We start from the raw sequence: 20,429 nt of genomic DNA on the forward strand, positions 1-20,429 counted from the left end.
CCACATGCATTTTAAAGCATCAAAAGGGTATTAGTGGAAATCATGGTATTTTAAAAGACTCCAAAAATTCACAGCTCATCATCATGGATCTCCTGTGTCAAGAAAGAGTGGGGCAGCGAACTGGATTTTAGGGAACGAGGGGCGTGACAAGTGTGAATCAGCGATGCATGGCTCTCGCCTGCAGTACTATTTATGGCTCACTGACACCTCTCTGATGGGGTTAAGTATTTACATTCAGCCCAATTCTCCCCTCTGACTCTGCAAGCAACAGCAACGGTGGCGCTATGAGCCCTGGGAAAGAGAGCAAACCCTCCCTCCAGGGGTCTCAGGCAGGGGCACATGGATTTCCCCTCCCCCCTCCCATATTTGAAGAGGGCTTCCCTCGGAGAGTTTATGGCAGCCTGACCTCCAGCCTCTGGGGTGGAGAACCTGGCCGCTTCTGTACTACATAAAAAGGGCAAGTGCATTCATTATTATTATATTATTATACAATGTATAATATATAATAGCGATTATGCTGTCAGCAGCCAGAGTCTCTGACCACAGATCAGAGGCTGGGGGGACATAAATCCACCTGGTGAAGGCTTTGGAGGTTCCATGTGAAGGTGAGAGGATTCAACTCCATCTGTAATGGGGGCTCTTGATGAAGTTTCTTCCACAGCAACTTTGGAGGTTGAGTTTGGGGGGGACTGGGAGGATCTGGACAGTCTTTAGTGTATGTAGGATGTGATGCAAAAAAGGTCTCCGTTGCCTCCTCTGAGCCGAGGAATGCTAATCGCTCTCATCCTTGTCCGTGATGGAGGCAGATGAGGAGTGACCCAGAGGCCTGGAAAGAGCCAAGGGGCAGCCTTCAACTTCTCGGGTCACATTCTTTACTGAAAACCTGGCCTGCTTGGGTTTCACTTTCTGCTTTCCCCGCTTACATCAGTGTCTTTGTCTAGGCTTTATCCAGGCCCCCTGCCTGGCCTGGGGTCAGAGGATCAATCGCTGCCTGACTGTGGCTGAAAGGCTCCTCTATGGGGAGCAAGGAGCAAATTTCAAGGGGAAGAAGGGGTTCTCTTGTCCCTTTACGTAGAGGGCCATGTGCTAAGTTATGGAGTCAAGCCCGCATGTGTAGGAGGCCCAGAGCCTACACCTGGCACTTAGTAGGACTGTAGTCTTTGTGGAATGAAAGAAGACATATGTACTACCCCACACGCTTGCACTGCTCTTCCTCTTAAAAGGCACTTAGGCAAATTTCCTCCTTGAAGAAGAGACAGCCACCCAGCAGGCCCAGGCTGAAACAGCCCAGCTGGTCTTGCTCTTTATATTACACCGCGCTGACCCCCAGAACTCTGGGACTTTTTGGAATGAAAATAGCAGTGGCTTAGAACAGGCTTGCCTGGCATTTGCAAAGAGGAGATTTAGTGACAAAGCCTCTACACCCTTTTCTCTCTCTCGCTCTGCCCCACCCCATTACAGTCTTCCCCTCTGTGAACCAAACGCCCCAGGAAGCCCATAGCAGAAAAAGCTCTTGAGAATAGGAATAACTAACCAGAGTGTCATCTGAGCACCTTTTCTGGGGCCAGGGTAATGAGAATTATTCAAACGCAATCATAAAAATGAGGCCAGTCAGGCAGGAATGGGATGGGGGTGGGGGGGAGGGTGGAGGGTGGAGGGAAGGATTTCTTGCCAGTTTTAAGTTTCATAATTTCTGGCGAGTTCTCTTGGGGTGCACAGAAAATTTCACCTCATCTCCATCCCCCTCAGCACAGATGTCTTGAAACTCTGCTTCAATTGTTTGCTGAAGAGGACTTGGCGCCGGGGCGGGGACAGCGTTCGCGAGATCCCTGGGGGTCCGCTGCCTTCCTCACTGAGAGGCAACCTCCCGTTCGGAGGCTTTCTCTCCTGCGCTGTTCCGCCTCGCCGCCAGCAGGAGCAGGCCCGCGCCTGACGTCTTAGAAAAGCCTCCAGTAGAGGGAGACACTCCAGCGGCTCCTCCGACTTGGAAGCGGCCGGGCCGGGAGTGGGTGGGGGTGATGGGGGGGTGGGGAGAAAGGGGGAGTGGGGAGAGGGGAGGTGTGTGAAGGGGGGGTGCTCCGGGGGGCGGGTCCCTGTGCCGCTGACGTCCCGAGCAGTGCTGGGAAGTATAGGCTGTGTTGTCACGCCGGTGTCAGTCTGATGAAGATTGGCATCAGGTAAGCTGTCATTCATTTCCATGTCAGAGACGCTTTTGCAGGCGGCGGCGGCGCGGCGGCGGCGGCTGCTGCTGCTGCGGGCGGCTGCCTCAGAGCGCGTGTGTTTTATTCCAGTCCCCAAGCCAGAGTATTATTCATTGCGACAGGGCAAGGAGGAGAGAGGGAGAGAGGGAGGCAGCAGGGAGGAGAGAGAGGGAGGCAGCAGGGAGGAGGGAGGCAGGGAGCAGAGAGGGACGGCGGGAGCGTGCAGAGAGAAGCTCGGGAAGCGCCGGGAGAGCGCGGAGCGAAGAAGCGCGAGTGGCGGCGAGGCCGGGGAGGAGGCGGCCAGAGCCGCGCGGCCCGCCCGCGCTCCGGCCGGGCCAGAGCGCAGCCCCGCCGCCGCCGCCGCCTCGCCCCGCTCGGGCCCGTGGCCGGGCGCGCATTGTCCGCGGGTGCGAGGAGCGGGGCTGCGGACTCGGACCGCCCCGGGCCCGAGACCCAGTAGCGGGCGGGAGGGGAGCTGTGCGCCGGGAGCGCCGAGGGACCCCCGAGTAGGCACCAGCGCGCGGGCCGGAGCCCGGGTGCAGGCAGCTTGGGGCTGGGCGCTGCGCGGGCGAGGCTGGAAACAGCGGGCCGGCGCCAGGTTCGCTTTCTCCCGGCTTCGGGCGCCCTTTGGGCCGGCGCTTACTCAGCGCCACCAGCCTGAAGCTGCCTTCGAGCGGTTGGAAGCGGGAGCAGCCCCAGACGCGGCCCGGGTGACTGGAGGCACGGAGCCGCGGCCCCGTCCAGCCCGGCCTGGGGAGCCAGGGCGAGTGAGGGTTTGCAGGCAGATCAGTAGGGACAGGAGAACCCGAGCTGTGGGGCGGGGAAGCCGGCATCCCATGGGCTATGCTCAGGGACCCTAGCCCGGGCAGGAGAGAGAATTTGTAGGGTTACTGGCTTTCCGCGGATTGTTGGGAGTCTTTGGTGAGATCGGGGGAGGCGTAGGGACCCATGGCGAGGCTTGGGACTCCGGAGTCCTCTGGCTCGAGAACTAGGGCATGAGTTCGTAAGAGGGGGGCCAGAAAGCGCCCGAGAGCAGGGAGCTGAGGGGAACGGGGCAGGGTCCCGAGTCTGCCGCGCAAACTTTGCGTTTCTTTCGGGTTTGGCGTGCGGGGCCCTCCTGACGCCCGAACCCGAAGAAGAAACGAGCGAAGCGGGCCGCCCTTTCCGGGGCTCTTAGCCCGAGAGCCCGAGGTTCCTCGCGGTGGGGAGGCCCGGGCTACGAATGGGACTGCGGCGGGGGGTGAGTGGTGGTTGTGCATCAGTTCTAAGACTGGGCTTCAGAGCCCGGCTGGAGTTTGGGTTATATGATCCAGGCTGTTTTCAGAAGCGGGATTGAAGGGCCGCTGAGTAGCTAGGGATCGAATCTACACCCCGGCCAGAGCAGGGGTCTGGAGGTAGGAGTTGAGGGCCCGGGGTTACGTCAGAGGCTGGAGTCGGAGGAACGGGTGGCGTTTTTTAGGATTTAGCCGCGGGGTCGCGGCTTTTTATTGGGGTTGAGGCTATGGAATTTAAGGAGGATCGCGTGCGGGTCCCCACGCTCTGTGGGTGGAAAAGCGTTTAGGTAGGCGGTGAAAGTAGTTGATCCGAGCCATGGCAGGTGAGCCCCGAATTGCTGCTGCTTCTCCCCGAAAGCGGATCTGGACGAGAGGATTTGCGCGCAGTACCCAGTCCTAGGAGAAAGATTCCGGGAAGCGGACGTCCTGGGTGAAGCGACAGGGCAGCCTCACAGGGCTCGGAGTGGATCCGAGGACCCAACCCCGGCGGCTCGGCGGTCTCCGAAAGCCACTTGGGGGTCTGCGGACGCAGCGCAGCCTGGCGGGTGCGGGTGGCTCGCAGGGGCCCCTGCCTGTGCTGGGGGCGCCAGCAGCGAGGTGGCGCATCGGGCCTGGGGAGTCGGGGCTGAGGTCCAGGGCAGGGCGGGCTCGAACTCCGGCGTCCTGTCCTGAGCCATCAGCTCTTGACCCGCAGGCGCTGCGGGTGTTCCCCAGCCCGGCAGCCCGCATGCCCGGCCGCCTGTGCTACGTTCCGCCTGGAAAAGAGGGAGCTCCGGGTCCCATACCCTCGGCCCACTTGTCCCGGGACTTCTCCATCGTGTTGACTTTTCGGATTTCAAATGCTCTCCAACTGGTGGAAGTCAAAAGCTTCTCATTTTAAGCAGGTTTAGGCGACCCCTTTCCCCAAATCTGAGAAAATGTTGGTGTTCAAACACAAGATATATTACGCAAAGCCCTAGCCCTCCTCCCTCTTACCCTGCCATTCTGGCTTTCCCGAGGCTTCAGGACCTTGGGGGAAGGGAGGGGGGTCCCCTCTTTGTGGAGTCGTGATCTCCCACTCGAGCCGCACCCCCCAGGGCTGAGGCCTAGTTCGGGGGATGGGAGAGAAGTCCCGACCCGGGAGGGAGGTTATCCCTCTGGGCAACTAGGGAAGCAGAGTGTGTTGGGGGTGTACGGGTGGAATATTTGAAATTTCCTCCTTGCAATCTTGAGCCCACCTTCCCGGCCCTCCGCACCCCTCGCACCCCTCGCTGGGGCAGCCGGACGGTGCTTCCGGGACGCAGAAGACGCGCGACCCACGAGTGGCCGCTGCGGCCTGGGGCGCGGCGACCGCCCGGCGGCGGAGCTCCAAGGCTGTTGTTTTGCAGGCTTGGAATTCGTGCGCTCTCTCTCCCGCCGAGAGCCCGAGGGCGGGAGGGAGCCGTGACCCCACGGAGACTCCCCGGTCACCGCCTCCCCTTTGTGAGCGTGAAAGGCAGGAAAGCTCAGAGAAAGAGAAGCTGCTCAGAATAAGGGGCAGGGGGTTACTGGAGGGAGATGGGCCCGGCCACCACTCACAGTAAAATGCCTCGTGCAAATTGCACTGAAGTGTACCCAACTTGAGACTGGCTGTTTTATGATCCTTTCTGGGAGTTTACTGCTCTCTGCTTTTAAGTCTATAGATTGCTTTAAGTTAATGAAAGTGCTGCTTTCCAAAAGGGCTTTTATTGTGCGGCCGTGGCAAATCCAGTCCCTCCCCTTTACTCTTCCAAAATGGGTCTGTTTAAAAAGAGGGAGCCTCCTGGAGTTCCCTCTCCAGTGGGGAGGATGCCATGTGACAATAAGGATTAATAAAAATCGATGTCCAAGTAATTCAGAAAGATGACTTCTTTTCCAGTCCAGTGTCAGCTGTACATTTCTGTATTGCCTTTTGGACTTTCACTGAGCCTGACTTCAAATGTTGCTTGTTACCTCCCAGTTATACCCCCTCTCAACATTGCTTTCTTTAGGCCTGACCCTGTTCAATTAAATTCAAACTGGATTTCAGGATTTCAACTGACTGCCAATTCAAACTGCAACTAAAATATTTACTCGGAGGCTGGGGGAGGAGCTTTGCCTTGCATTTAGTAAGATAGATGTGTTAAAATGTCAGGGAGAGCGGCTGGGAACCTTGAGAAGAAACATGGAAGGCTGTTTTTCAGCGCTTTTTCCTTTTTCAATCTATTTGGCACAAAAGGTGAGATGACAAGGTTTTTGACTAGGTCCTAACACAGAAACTGCAATGGGGCTGGGCTGTGGCTTTGACCGCATGTCATAACCATTTAAACTGTGGTTAGTTGTTCAAAGCTCAAAGCTTCTCCAAGCTGGGTTTCATTAACTCTACACCAGTTGCCTGGAAGTTCAGTAGCAATAAATTGTATAAACACATTTGAAGTAAGTTAGTGATGAAATAAGGAGAATGACTGTCTTGTGAGTGGAGAATCCTGAATTCATGGAGTTCTAGCTTAACTGGAAACATGCCTCCTCTCCCTTGGCCTTGATGTTTATGGGTGCTCCAGAGTGTGTGTTAAATTTCTTTCTGCCATGTCCATCTTCAACCTGGGGCTGTAACTCATTAGGGACCAAGGCATGCCTAGGAAGCAAAAAGGCCGGGTTTTAAAGGGGTCTCTGTTAGCCTGGTTTAGAAACCAAACCAAACCTATCAACCTGACTTCCTTACTCTGGATGAATGCAGTGTGCGACACAAATAGCAGCAGAGCAGGCCAAATTAGATTTTTAAATGTTAGCGGCTTAATAATACTGTGTTGTTAGCAATTGAATTTGTTTTTATTAAAGAAACAACCCATAAAATTTACAGGCTTCCAACATGTTGCAAGATTTCCTTTCTATTTATTTAGGCACACCCCCCCCCCTTCTGAAATTCTATCTCCAGTTTCAGACTTTTGTTCCCGATTTATTTAATTTGGAGCACGTTTTCTAAATTAGTTGGAGGAAGGTGAGAAATGCTGTTGTAAGTTTTCCTTTTTCCTATGCTGCGTGGCACAAGGACTGTGATGCTGTAAGATATATATAAATGTGTGATGCAACTGCTAGAGGTGACGGCATGTGAAGTAAAGTGTCTGGATCAACTAAAATGCAGATCAGAGTAAGGAGAGGGTGAAAATGATGCCACAGAGGAGACGCAGAGGAAGTTATATGGAAAATGAAATCATCATGAACCACCGTTAGCCTTGATTCTAGCCAATGCGCCATGCTTTGTAGAAAACACTTCACGTGAGACCCGTGGCTTATTGAAGACTGAATTATATTGAGAAGCAGAATTTAGAGGAAGGAGCTGCACTGGTTGGGCTCTGTCCAGGCTGCATGGCCAGGCTTGTTGCGATGGGGATCTGCTAATTTAATTAAATCTAATACCTGTTGGGAAAGGGAGGAAGGAGATAATTAAGGTTGGCAGGTCAGCATGCTGAGCCAGTGTTGAGGCTGAAATTTGGGGGCCTGGCAGTTTTATACCCTGTTACTGTCTGTCTACATGACTCCAGCGGGTCACATAGCTTTTGGATCTCAGTTTGTTCATCTGTAAAGTGGAACGTATGGCACGAATTCCTCGTCAGGCTATGAGGAGGGACTCCTCCATGAACCCCTCACTGAACACGTGCTGAATGATAAAGGACACGGGAGAGAGAAGGCTTCTCAGCAGAGTCACATTCTTCACTGTGTTTTCTTTCCCTGGCTGGCTCCAGAGCCTTTCCCCACAGCTCTCAGGAGTTCTTAGACTTGGGTGAAGGGGCTGAACTGCTGCCTTTGTTTACATCCTAGAATCTGAAACCCCTGCTGTGATTCCAAAAACCACCTGCATTTAATCAAGAGGGACAATTAAGGCTGAGTTGGGGGAACTAGCATGCTTATTCCCAGTGGTGCTACCTAGAATAGCTTTCAAGCATCACATGAACACAGAATCTGACTTAGAAATTCAGCCTCTTCTCTTCGCCATTGGGAAGAGGCCTGACCCCTGACTGGTGTGTGACATCTGGTGGGGCTCGGGGGATGGGCACTGGTCTGGAGCTAGCTGCAGCCTGAACCTCGATTAGCAGTCTCCATGCTGGCAGATCAAAGAAGATTCTGGGCCAAAAAGCCCAAGAAGTTACACCCGGCACTTATACAAAAGTGCATACACACTTGGAGACTCCTTCTGTTCTGGTGCCTGATTTTTCTAAGCCAGCTCTGATTCTGGAGACGTGGCTCCAGTGGAATGCTTGCCTTTAATTCTCCCTCGTCCATGGGGATTTCTTGGGGTAATTTTTTTCCTCCATATATCCTCCAGCAGTCTCGGGCAGCATCTTAGTCTCCATTCTGATTGAGGGTGAGAACTGGGAGACGGCGGGATGGGGGTCGAAGGAGTAACAGTTGTGCTAAGAGAATGCATGAGAGGTGGAAGGCACACTCCTTCTACCAGAGCTCTGGCTTTTCCTCCTTCCAGACCCCCAGGAGTGAGGGAGAACCAAGCCCCCGGGCAGCTCAGCTCGGGAAGAGCTTGCTGCAAACGTGTTGTCTTCAGGGGGATCTGCTGTGTGGCTTCCATGCCTCACCACAGGCCCTGCCTGCCTGGGTTTCTAATTACAAGAAGGACATTTCTGCTAAGACCTATCTCACTAAAAACACATCCCTGTGTGTAATAAGAAACCCTAAACCAGGCAGGATATTTTAAAACTGAAGCAATGAAGATTAGATTAAGTCTCCACCAAACAGCTTCGTTCTTGTATTATTTTTGGCTGGAATGTGGAGAAAAGCAGCTGGCCCTGGGGCCCAGAGCAGACTCTTGAGGGTTCGGATGGGGCTGGAGTGGGTGGCGTAACAGTTAGTTTCTCTGCTTAATAGGAACGTGGCCAATTTCAGTACAGCTCAGTTAAGGTGGTGGGGGTACCCTGTGGGGATGAGCGAGCCCTGGGGTGGGGGAAGGCCAGATCCAAGTGGGCTGGAGAGTGGCCACAGAATTAGCAGGTCATAGAGCACTAAAGAATGCTTTTAAATCCCCACCTCCTTAGGATCTAATCTTTTGTGTTCAGTTTATGCTTCCACGCCCACCTCCATCCCATGCCCGGTAAACCCAGCCATCCTCCACGTGGCCTTGGGAGGAACCTTAGTATATGGGTACTGTTCTGGGTGGAGAGAAGGAACAAACAGTTGTCCAAGACTCCTGGACACAGAGCCCAGTAACCTGCCATCACGAGCCCTTCTTCTGTCCTGCTGGGGAGAGGCAGCGTGGTATTCATTCATTCCTTTGTTCCTTCATTCAGCAAATATTTATAGTGTCTCCTGTGTGCCTGGCACAGTCCTAGGCATTGAGGATACAGCAGCAAAAACAAACAGTGCAAACACATGTAACCATGAAGTCACTGTCCTCAAGGGGCTTGCTTGCCATAGGGTTAGTGCAGACTGTGGGGTCAGCATTGGAAAACTGCACCGAGAGCCCAGCTCTAGTGGGTACTAATCAATCGTATGAATTTAAACAAGTTGTTTAACACCTTTGATCCAGTTTCCCCATCTGTGAAGTGGGAAAAATAAAAGTGTGTAGCTCAAAGGATTGTGGCGAGAGCGTTGGTGAAGTACCCGGGCACGGTGTCTGACTCGTGGGAGTGACGCAGTCAAGTTTCTTCTCCTCCTCACGTTATTTTGGTCTGAGCATCTAGTTGGCGGATTACCCAGCTTCCCCTTTCCCCTTCCTTTTTCCTTCTCCCAGGTTGTGGCCTGGGCCTTGCATGGGTCACTGGAACCAACATCTAGTGTTGAACAAAAGAGCTGGTCACACTGTGGCCTAGTGCTGCCCACTGTGTGCAGACCCTGGCAGGGGCTATGGTAGAAATAGATACGTAGACCCTGTCCTCACAGTTTAGGGGTGGAAAAACACGACACACAAACACGTAAGGGATGACACGCGGACACGCTGAGGTGACATGAAAAGAGGCACAAATCAGTTGTGAACTAAAGGAGGCGAAAGTGGGATGGGATGCTGCCAAGTGACCAGGACAGAGTCGGGTGGCCAGGGCGGCCTTCTGAGAGGAGGTGAGCTCTCAGCAGTGCTGCTGGAGCGGGTGGGGAGTGGGGACTGGTGAGTGGGGCCACAGCGGGTGACACACGAGACTCTCCAGGTCACGGTGTTCAGGTGCTATCATGGGGATTGGGGGTGCCGCCTGAACTAGAGTGAAGAGGTCAGCACTCTCTGACGTGCCAGGGGACAAGTGGGCACCTGCCTCCAGAGTGCCATCTACACCTGGCTTCTTTCACACCTTGAGGGATTTCTGGGAGGACTTTTCATGTTGACATCTCTATGGGTAGAACTTGGGCTAATGACTTAGTGCGTGATGCCAACCAACTAACGTCATTCCTGGCTGCAACACAACTCTTACCTAGCATCCCTGCTTCCTAAGTCAGAAGAGCAGAGACCATAGGCCCACACCTGGCCCTTGCCAGGACCACGAAGCTGAGTGATGGCAGAGTGGTCGGGATGTGGAGAGAACAGGCATTTGGACTGGGAGTCAAGGGATGGTAGACTCTGCTCTAGTCTTGGCCACTGACTCGCTGTGTGACCTTCAACAAGTGACTGACCTTCTCTAGATGTCACTTCCCTTAACTATCCAATGAGGAGCTTGCACTTGCTCTCAGGGGTCCCCTTCAGCTCAGAGTTCCATGATTCTGTGTTTCCTCCCAACTGAATTACTTCATGACTAGGCAATTGTTGAAACCACCACCACCACCAGGCGGGCGTCGTGACAACATACAGCCACAATGGCACGGACTGTGAGGGCTGGGCCCCTGGACTGACCTTGTGTGATAGGGGCTTAAGACAGTAGGAGGGGTTTGGCTTTGACTTGCCTGATGGCTTCCAATGGATGTGTCCTAGCAATAGGGGTGGCTTCGTGAGGGCAGCATTTTCAGTTTCAAGACTCACTGGCCCCCTCATAAAAAGCAATGCTTGCTTCTTTTGTTGTGACAGTGTGGTGTTGGGAGAAGGAACACAGTCTTTGGAGTCAGATTCTGGGTTCTGACCCTGGTTTTACTACTACTAGGCTGTGTGTCCTTGGGCACATCACTTAACCTCTCTGAGCCTCAGTTTTCTCAGCTATATAGTCAGGGTAATAATACTACAGAGCACATAGGAGTGTTGTGAAAATTCTAGAAGAAAATATTTGAAAGTGCTTGGCACATGGTAAGCTTATGGTGAATATTAATTTTCTTTCCTAATAAAGCACATTCTCACGTGCTCTCTCATTTGAGCCTCTCGATTTTTGTGAAGCAGGTGAAATGGGTGTTGTTGTATCATCTTACAAATGACAGGAACTGGGGCTCGGGGAGGGGGATGAGTGGCAGATCCAGGAAGGCAATGCAGATGTGTCTGCCTGTTTACGGGGAAGCACGTTGATTAGGGCAGCCCGGGTCTCCCTGTGACAGTGATGATCCTTTCTCTAGCCTTTTGGAGACAGAGCGAGCACCTTGCTGGGTCTGAGAGCTTTACCCTGAGCCCCACCTATTCCTCTCCTGAGAATCTCTTTAAAGGAACCAGCTGAACCTCCTCCCTCATCACCCATCCTTTTGTTTGTCAAATGCTACCGGCTGTTATGGAAACCAAAACCTAGAAGAAGATCTATTTTTTCACTTTCACAAAGCCTTCCGTTACAGGTGGGGCTGGGCTGGCCAGCGCAAAGAGGTGGACGTAGATTCAGGGGCAGGGAGGTGTAGTAATGGCAGTGGGTGCTGGTGGGAGAGCTGCTGCGCAGCCTGCCTGCCTCCATCTTCCTGCCAGGCTGTAAGCCGCCCGGGGACCCTGGGGCGAAGAGAACGTCCTCGGGGCGCACACCCATGTCCTCCGCTCACAGTCCTGACAGACGCTGAGGGACATTTAGCCGTGAGTGATGGGGCCTGCTAACTCTGATTCCAGGCTAGCACAGTGGGAATGTGGTAGAGTACAGAGAGTGAGCCCCACTCCCAGAGGTCCCTCTACCTGTCCCCCTCCGACAGTCGGTTGTCACTGAGCCCTGCTCTGTTCCGAGGCCTGGGAGTACAGGGTGTTCCTGCACTTTCTCAGGTGAGGCCACGCTCGGTGTGGATTGGGAGTTCTAGTTCTAGGTCAGAGGCAGAGAGAAGAAGCCCAGAGAGACTCGGGGTGTGTACCCAGGGCCCCATGGTGACAGGCGCTTGTTCTTACTCCTGAGCCCTCCCTGGTGATCCATCCATCTGTCAACAGCATGGCCTGAGCCCACTATTTCATGAATACCCAGCAGTGTGCTGCGTGGGACCCAGGGCCTTTTCCTCTGGGAGCTACAGGATCATTGGGAGCCCAAACAAACGCAAGTCAAACTGAGAACAAGCTGGGTGACCTTTGACACGTCTCAACTTCTTTGGGTCTTAGCATCCTCATTTTATATGATGAGGAGGTTAGATTATCTTCAAGGCCCCTCCTGGGTCCGCTGTTCTGTGACTCTATGGGCTGTACATGCTAAAGTGTTTGGTCCAGACCGCGAGACACTGTGAGTCTGGAGAAGGTGGTGGGACCCAAGGGACATTTAGCCCATTGGTGCTAGCCTGTCTAACTCCCACTAGGCGGGGGGATGGGGAGATGTAGTGGCAGCTGGGCCTCACTTATCTGGATGCAGGGGCTGGGAGAACTCCTGTTGAGAGGGGCCCTTCTGAGTCCTCCAGTCTCCAGGAGGACCACGGGGACAGAAATCAAGCAGGAGAGCCCGGTGGAATGGGAGCTCAAGACGGCTGCTCTCCTGTGGCCCATGTAGAAGTGGTGGTCTTGCCCTGTTGCCCCTCTCCTGGCCCCTCTCCCACCACGCCTCTCCCAGCTCTGGGAGGAGAGAGCTGGCTCGCTTGTGGGTGTGATTCTAGAGGAAAGCCAGGAGCTCGAGGGGATTCCCCAGCCTTCCCTGGAGCCCATGCCCAGAGAAAATGACTTCTTCCCTGCGTTGGCACCGCTCTCCTTGAGAAGGCACCCTCAGCCATTAAGAGCCTCTTAGTGGCAGTGAGATGGGGACTGCCACCTCCTGCTGACTTGCAGATTGTTGGGAAAGCCCCTTTCCAAGCTGGACATCTGTCTCCTGGAATACTTTTCAAAGTCATTTCCATGGGATTTGGAAGGGAGGGATTGAAGGAGAACTTCATCCCCAGGCTGTACTCTGGGGAGTGCCGTTGGCTGCTGGCAGGGAAGAGGGAGCTTCTCTGGCATTCTTCTTGCTCAGAGTCCTGGTGCTGGCATCCCTGCCCAACTGCGATTCTTCCCGGAAGGAAAGAGACAGGCTGCCACAGCTCACTTGTAGATCAAGGGAGAAGGGTATGTCCTGAGCTCTGTGATTGCTGGGTAGCTGTGCAAGGCCACAGAGGAGTGGAGGCTCCCTCACTATGTGCTGGGCCCTGTGCTGGGAGCTCTCACCTCTGTGTTTTATCCACTCATCACCACGAAGCCTGGAGGGAAAGTAAGGCTCAGAGGGGTAAGCGAGTTTGTCCCAGGTCACACAGCTGTTTCTGGATCCAGGGGTCTTTCCAGCCCAGCTTGCTGCTGCTCAGGGAGTTGCATGTTTGGGGGAAAGTTGCTGTGTTCCTGGCTGCCTTCTTTCTCCATCTCCCTCCCACCTCAGGCCCCATGGTCCAGTACACACACACAGCTCAATGGAAGACAGAGGGCCCTGGCTTGGGTAGGTGAAGGGTGATGACACTGAGCTGTGACAGGAAGGATGACTGAGGCGGGCCAGAGTAGAACAAGACAGGGCTTGGGTTTCAACCTTGATTCAGCCGTGTGCTCACTGGATGACCTTAAAAGCTGGCCCCACTTTCTGCATCAGAGAAATGGTGGTGATGAGGCCTACTGTTGGGGCTGAGCTAATGTATGTGGATGTGTTCTGCACGTTATATCAACATGAATGAAAGCGCCTACACAGGGCTTTGTGTGTAATGTGTGGGGAGAAAATCAGTTGGCACAGACTCTATGTTTCTTATTAGTTTAAAGTAGAGCATACACGCAAATACACACCCCCTCTCATACTCACTCAGAGTGATGACAACCACGTTTAAGGGATTAAAAGCTGGCAGGATGACTGGTTCCCTGGGGGTGGTTTTCCAGATTCTGGCAGAGTCAGCAAACCTGAATTGCGTGCCTACTATGTGCCAATGGTTGTTCTCGCCTGTGTTTTCCCATCTAATCCAGTGCCAGGGCCCTCTGGGGTCTGGTGTTGGGGGTTGGCCTCTTCCAGGTCCCATCAGCCTGAACCAGGCCTTGGATTCCGCCAAATCGATAGATTTTTATTGAGCACATTCTATGGAGGTACTGGGCATATGACCGTGAGCTAGACAGACATGCTCCCTGCCAGTGGAGTTCACAGTCCTTGGGGGACGTGGCACTGAAGTTCTGTAAGTAATTAGTTAGTGAAACCCCGATAAGAGCCATGGAGAAGTCCCGGGGGCCATGAGAGCATAGACAGGGAGTGTACCCTCCTCTGGGGGTCTTGGAGGGCGTCCTTCAGAACACGAGGTTCCAGCTGAGATTTGCAGTGAGCTAGGCGAGGGGTCTAGTCACCTTGGGCTGTCTTGCCTGACCCCATGCAGAGTTCTGTCCCTCAGATGAGGCCCTTCCCAGGGAGAGGGTCAGCCAAGCCCTCCGTCCCTGGGGCTCCTTTTCCATCCCAGGCGAGGGCAGAACAAGCGAGAGGAAGACACAGGCACCAGGAACATCCTGCCAGAGATTTTGCTCCCACCTGAGTTTGCTGTCCATGCTGCCTCGCGGAGCGCGCTGATACTGTTCCCACTCTCCCCTTCCCCCAGCTCACCACACGGCACTCCTCGAGGGCAGAGCTTTCAGGAGGAGCCTTTAGAACATGCAGGCATCCTTTCCCCATTCTTCCTGCAGCCCCGGCTAGGGCGCTGATCATATCTGGGGGTACCTGGTGATGTCCACATTCATGTCTTACCTGGGTCTATTTCTAGAAAGCCCTCATGGGCAGCAGCTGTGAGCTGGGGACGAAAGGCTCACCCTTCCGTCTCAGTACCAGCGGGAGAACCGTATTCTTTGGAAGATCTGGGCCCTTTCCCTAGATGGGATGGAGTCAACTTCTTGACGTTGTTTCCTTGGTGCAGTGGCTGAGGCTGTGCCATCCTTCTGGAAACACGGGGGACAGTTTGTAAATATTTTGTAGTCTGGTACCTTAGAGGGGGCAGTGAGGAGAGGCAAGAGGGGGTGGCCAGAGAGACATTGATGGGCTTACGTCACTAGGGCTGTACATCCAGAGTCACATAGATATGAAGAGAAAAGGTGCTTTCAAGGAGATCGGCAATGGTGCGGAGTGGCTCCTTGCCTGAGCTGAGGCACCCTGGCCCAGCAAAGGGAACCTGCCTCGGGATCAGCAGGTGTTAGAGCCCAGCTTCTGCCACTCGCTGGATGTGTGATCTTGGGCAATTTATTAACCTCTTTGAGCCCTTAGTTTCTTCGTTTTTGTGAAATGGGGATAAAATGATTCTTTGCAGGGGATTAAATGAAATAACACAGCAAAGAGCCTGGCCTGGTCCCTGGCCTCTAGAAAGTACTCAGTATGTGTGAGTTCTTTCCTGTCACTTCCTTCTCTCCCCCGACAGTGCTGGACACAGACCAAAGCACCCCTTCAGGAGGCAGGAGGGAGTGGGGTGCAGGAAGGCCGTGGCTTCTCTGGGGAACATGGCTAGAATGGCTGTCTGACGCTGGAGACACCGTGTCGGAGCCTGGCGGGGTCTCCCTGGAGGCAGGGCAGGCAGTGCGCTGGGTCTCCCAGAAGAACCAGGATAGCACAGGTGCCTCAAAGAGGGATGTGAAGCAGAGAATCTTTGAAATGGGAATTGGGAGGAAGAAAGGGAGGAAAGGAGGAAGGGAGGGAGGCAGGCAGGGAGGGATGAAATGAGTATTTATGAAACATCTACTATGTACTTGACATTGAGCTAGGTCCTTTAGTACCCATGATTTGACTTTATAGATTTGGAAGCATAGAATCTTAAAGTTATGAGATCTCAGAACTGGAAAGGACATGGAACATCTATTCCAACCTCTGTATTTTATATATGGAGAAAATGAACCTCAGAGAGGGCAGTAACTTGCCTAAGGTCACACAGGAAATCAATGACAGAGCTGGGTTAGAGACTGCCCGGACCAGGGTAGTTGGGGCAGAGCAGAAAGAGCACAGACTTTGGAATCAGAAAGACTATGTTTGACTATGTACACTCTTGCAGTGTGACCTAGGGAAACTTAACTTCCTGAGCCTCAGTTCTCTTAGCTATAAGATAGGTTAGTAATTCTCAACTCTAGTGGTGGCCATGACAATGAAATGAGATAACCCATGTGGAGTGTCCAGTGTGATATCAGGGACTCTGTAGACGCAGGCCTTTCCCCTTCCAGCTCTGTCCCCTCCCCACTTAGCTCATGGCTCCGGCCACCCTTGCAGGGCCCTCCAAAGAACCCTGACCTTGTCCTGTTTTGTGTGCCCCCAGGGGGCACAGTGAACAGGAGGCCTAGGGCGCACATTCCTTCTTTCATTCAATTATTCTGCAAGTATTTATTGGGGACCTTGAGTATGTGCCAGGCGTTGTTGTGGTGCCCAGGATAGAGAGGTGAGCAAGAATAGACGTAGCCTCTGTCCTGTTGGAGTTTACAGTCCGATGGAGGAGACAGGCATTAATCAAAAAAAAAAAAAAACAAAAACAAAAAAACAAAAAGCCAATAAATATGAAAATACAAGTGTACTAAGAGCTTTGAAGGGAAGAACGTGAAACCATGAGAGCGTTCAACGGGAAGGTATCACTCAGGGAGCAGGGAAGGCCTCTGAGGAAGTGGCGTCTGAGCTGAGGCCTGCAGGGAGAGTAGGACACCGTGAATGAAGATGGAAGGGAAGGGTGTTCCAGCGAGGGAACAGTGGGTGTGAAGGCCCTGAGGAGAGGGGAGGGGTGGATAGACGGCTGGGGGCTGGGGCAGGGTGACAGGATCAGGTGCCATCACAGAGCGACACCTTGGAAGAAGTCGGGGAAGAACTGGAGGAGTCTGACTCTAGACCAGGCTGCACCTCTGGGAGGTGGGAGAAGCCTGTCTGAGATTCTGAGATGGAGACCAGGCTAGAGTTTGGCTGTAGGCCTGGGGAGAGGAACAAATATCTCCAAGCTTCAGTTTTTCTGCCCCCAAATGAAAATAATGATAATAAAAATCATAAATGGACTGCAGGTCCGTGGTGGAGAGGAAGGAGGTAAAAATGAACAGCCGCCTAAGTGAGCAGAGTCAAATTCATTTCTGTGAAAGCTTTAATGATTTGGATTCCTAACTGAGTAAAAGCCAGAGTCCTTACCTGGCTGAGTCTCCACCTCGCATTCGGCTGTGGTCACTGTCTTCCTCACTCACTCTGCCCACTCTGCCCCAGCCCACGCGCCCCAGACTCGCTGTGTAACTGCAAGGGGTCGGGCCTGTTCCTTCCTCCTCCAGGCTCTGCACTTGCTCTTCCCCCTGCCTGGACCACGCTTTCCCCAGCTTCCCACCTGGCTTCCTCCCTGGGTTTTTCCAGGTGTCGGCTCTGATGTCCTCTCAGCGAGGCCTTCCCTGAAGGCCCTATGGAAAATGAAATCCCCGGGCCAGCCCCGCTGGCGTAGTGAGCAAGTTTGGCGCCCTCCGCTTTGGCAGCCCCGCTGGCGTAGTGAGCAAGTTTGGCACCCTCCGCTTTGGCAGCCCGGATTCGGTTCCCAGTGTGGACCTACACCGCTCGTGGCATGCTGGGGTGGCGACCCGCATACAAAATAGTGGGAGATTGGCAACACATGTTAGCTCAGTGCAAATCTTCCTCAGTGGAAAAAAAGAAAAAGAAATCCCTTTTCTCTCATCCCTGGCTCTCCCTACCCCCTTTATCTCCAGTAATTATCAGACTTGGCCTCTTTCTTTTTCATCGCTATAATCCAGAACAGTGCCTGTATAGAGTAAAGCCCAGCCAATGTTTGTGGAATGCATGAATGAATGAATGAGAAGGGGTAGTTACTGGTGAAATGACTTTTTAGGTTCATTCATGCTTTTCCCTTCCTCTGAAATTGACTCCCAAAACTTCAGAATTGGAAGGAACTAAGTAATTAGTTTTTGAACAACCCTCTCATTTAACAACTGAGTAAACAGAAGCCCAGAGAGGTTAAGGGGCTGGTGAAAGGTGACAGAGCACAGAGCTAGGATGAGATCTGGGGCCTCTGGGATTCACACCAGGACTTGTTCTACGAAGTTTTGGCTTTTCGGCATGACACAGCTCCTGGGAGAGGAGGGGTTTGCTCTGTGGGCCCCCAACTGCCGGGGGTGGGGGGAGGCGGTAGCCAGAGGGCTCTGGCTTCCTTGAATTCTGCTCCTGGAGCGTCATTCCAAGATCTCTGTTGCTGCTGCTCATCTCAATAGGAGACATTTTGGGGCCATCTTTGCGGGTGTTAGCAAAGATGTCCATTGGCAACTGACAGGCAGACATGCTTCTCTCCCAGCTCCAGGAGGGAGAGTGAATGAGCTGTCAGTCCTCTGCAAAGGTCCATCCACAGGGAGTGATTATACAGCTCTTCCTTGGTGGGAGTCTGCCTAATGTGGGGAATAATGCGAGGAAGTAGCAGTTGCTGGTCCTGCATTCTAGGAACTTCTAGTCTAGCTAGGGAGACTGTGCTTCACTAACTACGATATTAATATTAAAATAATAATAATAGCAAGCATTTATTGAGTGCTCACTATGTACCAGGCATCATTCTAAACACTTTTTGCCTATTAACTCATTTAATTCTCACAACCACTCTTTGAGGTGGATGCTCTACCTCTTTCACATTTGAGTAACCTGAGGCACAGAGAGGTTAAGCCACCTGTTCACAGTCACACAGCTAGTATCCTAGGAGAACCAGGATTTGAACCCAGGTGGTCTCTCACCGTGCTCATCCTCTTATATATTAAGTTAAATGATAAATAGCACAAGACAAGAATGCAAGGTACAGCATGAAGAGAAAGGGGTTACAAGGTCAGGGAAGGAGGTTGCCCTGCAGGCTGGAGTAGTCCTTGACACTGCGGCTTCCTGGAGGAGATGCTGCCCGAATTAGAAGAGGAGTGTTTGGATAGCCGGAGACAGGCTTTGCCCTCTTGGTTTTCCATCCTCCCGTGGCAGGGGACAGTGGTTAGGAGTGCCGGGCGAAGGACATGGAGTGGGGATGAGGCTTGTCCTCCCTTGATGCACATGTTTGGCGATGACAGACACGAGTGAGGTCCTCCACTGGCTGCCCAATGCGGGATGGATGAGGGCCTGGCACAGCCTGACCTGCCTCCCCATAGAAACCATTCCCCATGTGCTTGTGTCATGGGGATTCTGCCTCGATTCCTGGGTAAGGAGCCTCCTGGACAAGACCCTCAGGATCCAGCCTTCTTAAATGTTTGGGGGACTTCTGAGCAGACCCTCTAAGTGGTCTCCAAGATTGTGGCTGTTCTATATGTAAAATGGGCTAATTATTGTCCCTTCCTATGGGGTTGTAGTGAGCATGTGGTGGGGCAATGTCTCGAAAGCATCTGGCCCAGTTGGCTTCAGGTACCGAGCACCTCCTCTTCTGTCCTCCTCCCTCAAGCTCCATCTCCGCCCAGACTGGCTACTCGTGGTCTTGGCCAAGAGCAGGGACACAGAGAGAAGGTTTCTTTGTGTGTCCTGGGCCTTTGGGGCTGTGCTGGGGGACAGGCCTGAAGCTATTCTCCTACTCAGAGAGGGAATCATTGATAATGTCCCTCGATTATGTTTGCATTCAGAAAATATATATGCTTTCTTTTGGAGCCAAAAGGCACAAAGAAACCTCAGTTAAAGGATGGCCAACCATCTTGGTTTGCCCGCGACTGTACTGGTTTTAGTGCTCAAAGTCCCATGTCCAGGGAACCCCTCAGTCCCAGGCAACCTGGGGCAGTTTATTGCCCTATGAATCTGTCAGGAGGGAGAGGATGTCGTGGGGCTGGGGCTCATGCACCAACTAAAGGCTGCCCCATTGCTCCCTCTATTTGGGTTCTGAATCTCCTGGTGATAGACAGAAGTAAGAGAGAGCCTAATTGAAAGGGAAAAGGCTTTGGCTTCCGATGGACGGGAGTTCAAATCCCACATCTGCTGTGTACTATCAGCTTGACTTTGGCCAAGCATCTTAACCTGAGTGTCAGGGTCCTCATTTGTAAAAATGGGGACTATAATGACTATATCATGATGTTGTGTTGGGGCTCAGATGGCCTAATGCCTATAGATCATCTGACACATGATAGGTGTTACATATAATGGGCTATCTGAGCCATTACCTCTATTCCCAGTGTTGAGGATGGGATGGGAAGAAGTAGCCACTTCCTTTCCCTTTAAGAGGCTGGGCTGGGATGAGGCCTCCCCACCTTCTCCGAGTCAGCTGCACCTGGCCTGCTCCATGGCAGTGTCTTGGCCTGGCAGCAGCTCTGGGGAGGGGCCTGTGAAGGACCCTTGGGTTTTTTTTGCGAGGAGAAAGATGGAGACAGGTGACCTGCTGTTGTCCCTGCACTTAATGCTAGGCTGATGGCCAGACTCCAGGGGCTTTCAATATGTCTCTTTCCCATTTCTCTGACTCATTTGACTTTCTGGAAAATAGGAAGGCTCATTGGAATCAATGAAACTTGTGGGAGGGAAGTTGGGGAGCCTTGGGTCTAATTTGGCCTTCTCTCAGATGAGGAGCTGGAGACCAAGGAGGTCGTGACTCATCTGAGGCTTGACCGATGGTTAGTGCCCAGCACTTCCTGCCCCAGGCCCAGAGGACCTCCTGGCCCAAGAGGCTGGGGAATCCTTAAAGCTCCAAGGAACATGGTACATGAGGGCTGCAGCATGTGACAAGTCTGGTTTCTGACAGTGGATTGTCTGCTTTGTGGACTGTTGCTGACATATCCTAAATTCCTGGCCAGCTACCCTCTGCCCCTGTGTAGCCGATTCCTGGGCCA

The 20,429-nt window shown here is 53.1% G+C and overlaps 1 protein-coding gene across 5 annotated transcripts in view; it reads left to right on the top strand.

Moving 5' to 3' along the window:
• Positions 1 to 2,074: 2,074 nt before the first annotated feature.
• PKNOX2 (PBX/knotted 1 homeobox 2) overlaps positions 2,075 to 20,429 on the top strand; it is a 253,282-nt gene continuing 234,927 nt past the window's right edge. For 4 of the 5 annotated variants that reach the window (XM_046684526.1, XM_046684530.1, XM_046684528.1 and 1 more), the window contains exon 1: positions 2,075 to 2,177. The gene's annotated coding sequence lies outside the window, so the exon portion shown is untranslated. Of the gene's footprint in view, positions 2,178 to 3,553; positions 3,596 to 20,429 lie in introns of those variants that run through there. The other variant, XM_046684527.1, reaches the window with a different exon arrangement.

This window comes from Equus quagga, chromosome 14 (assembly GCF_021613505.1).
Source record: "Equus quagga isolate Etosha38 chromosome 14, UCLA_HA_Equagga_1.0, whole genome shotgun sequence".
Lineage (NCBI taxonomy): Eukaryota > Metazoa > Chordata > Mammalia > Perissodactyla > Equidae > Equus > Equus quagga.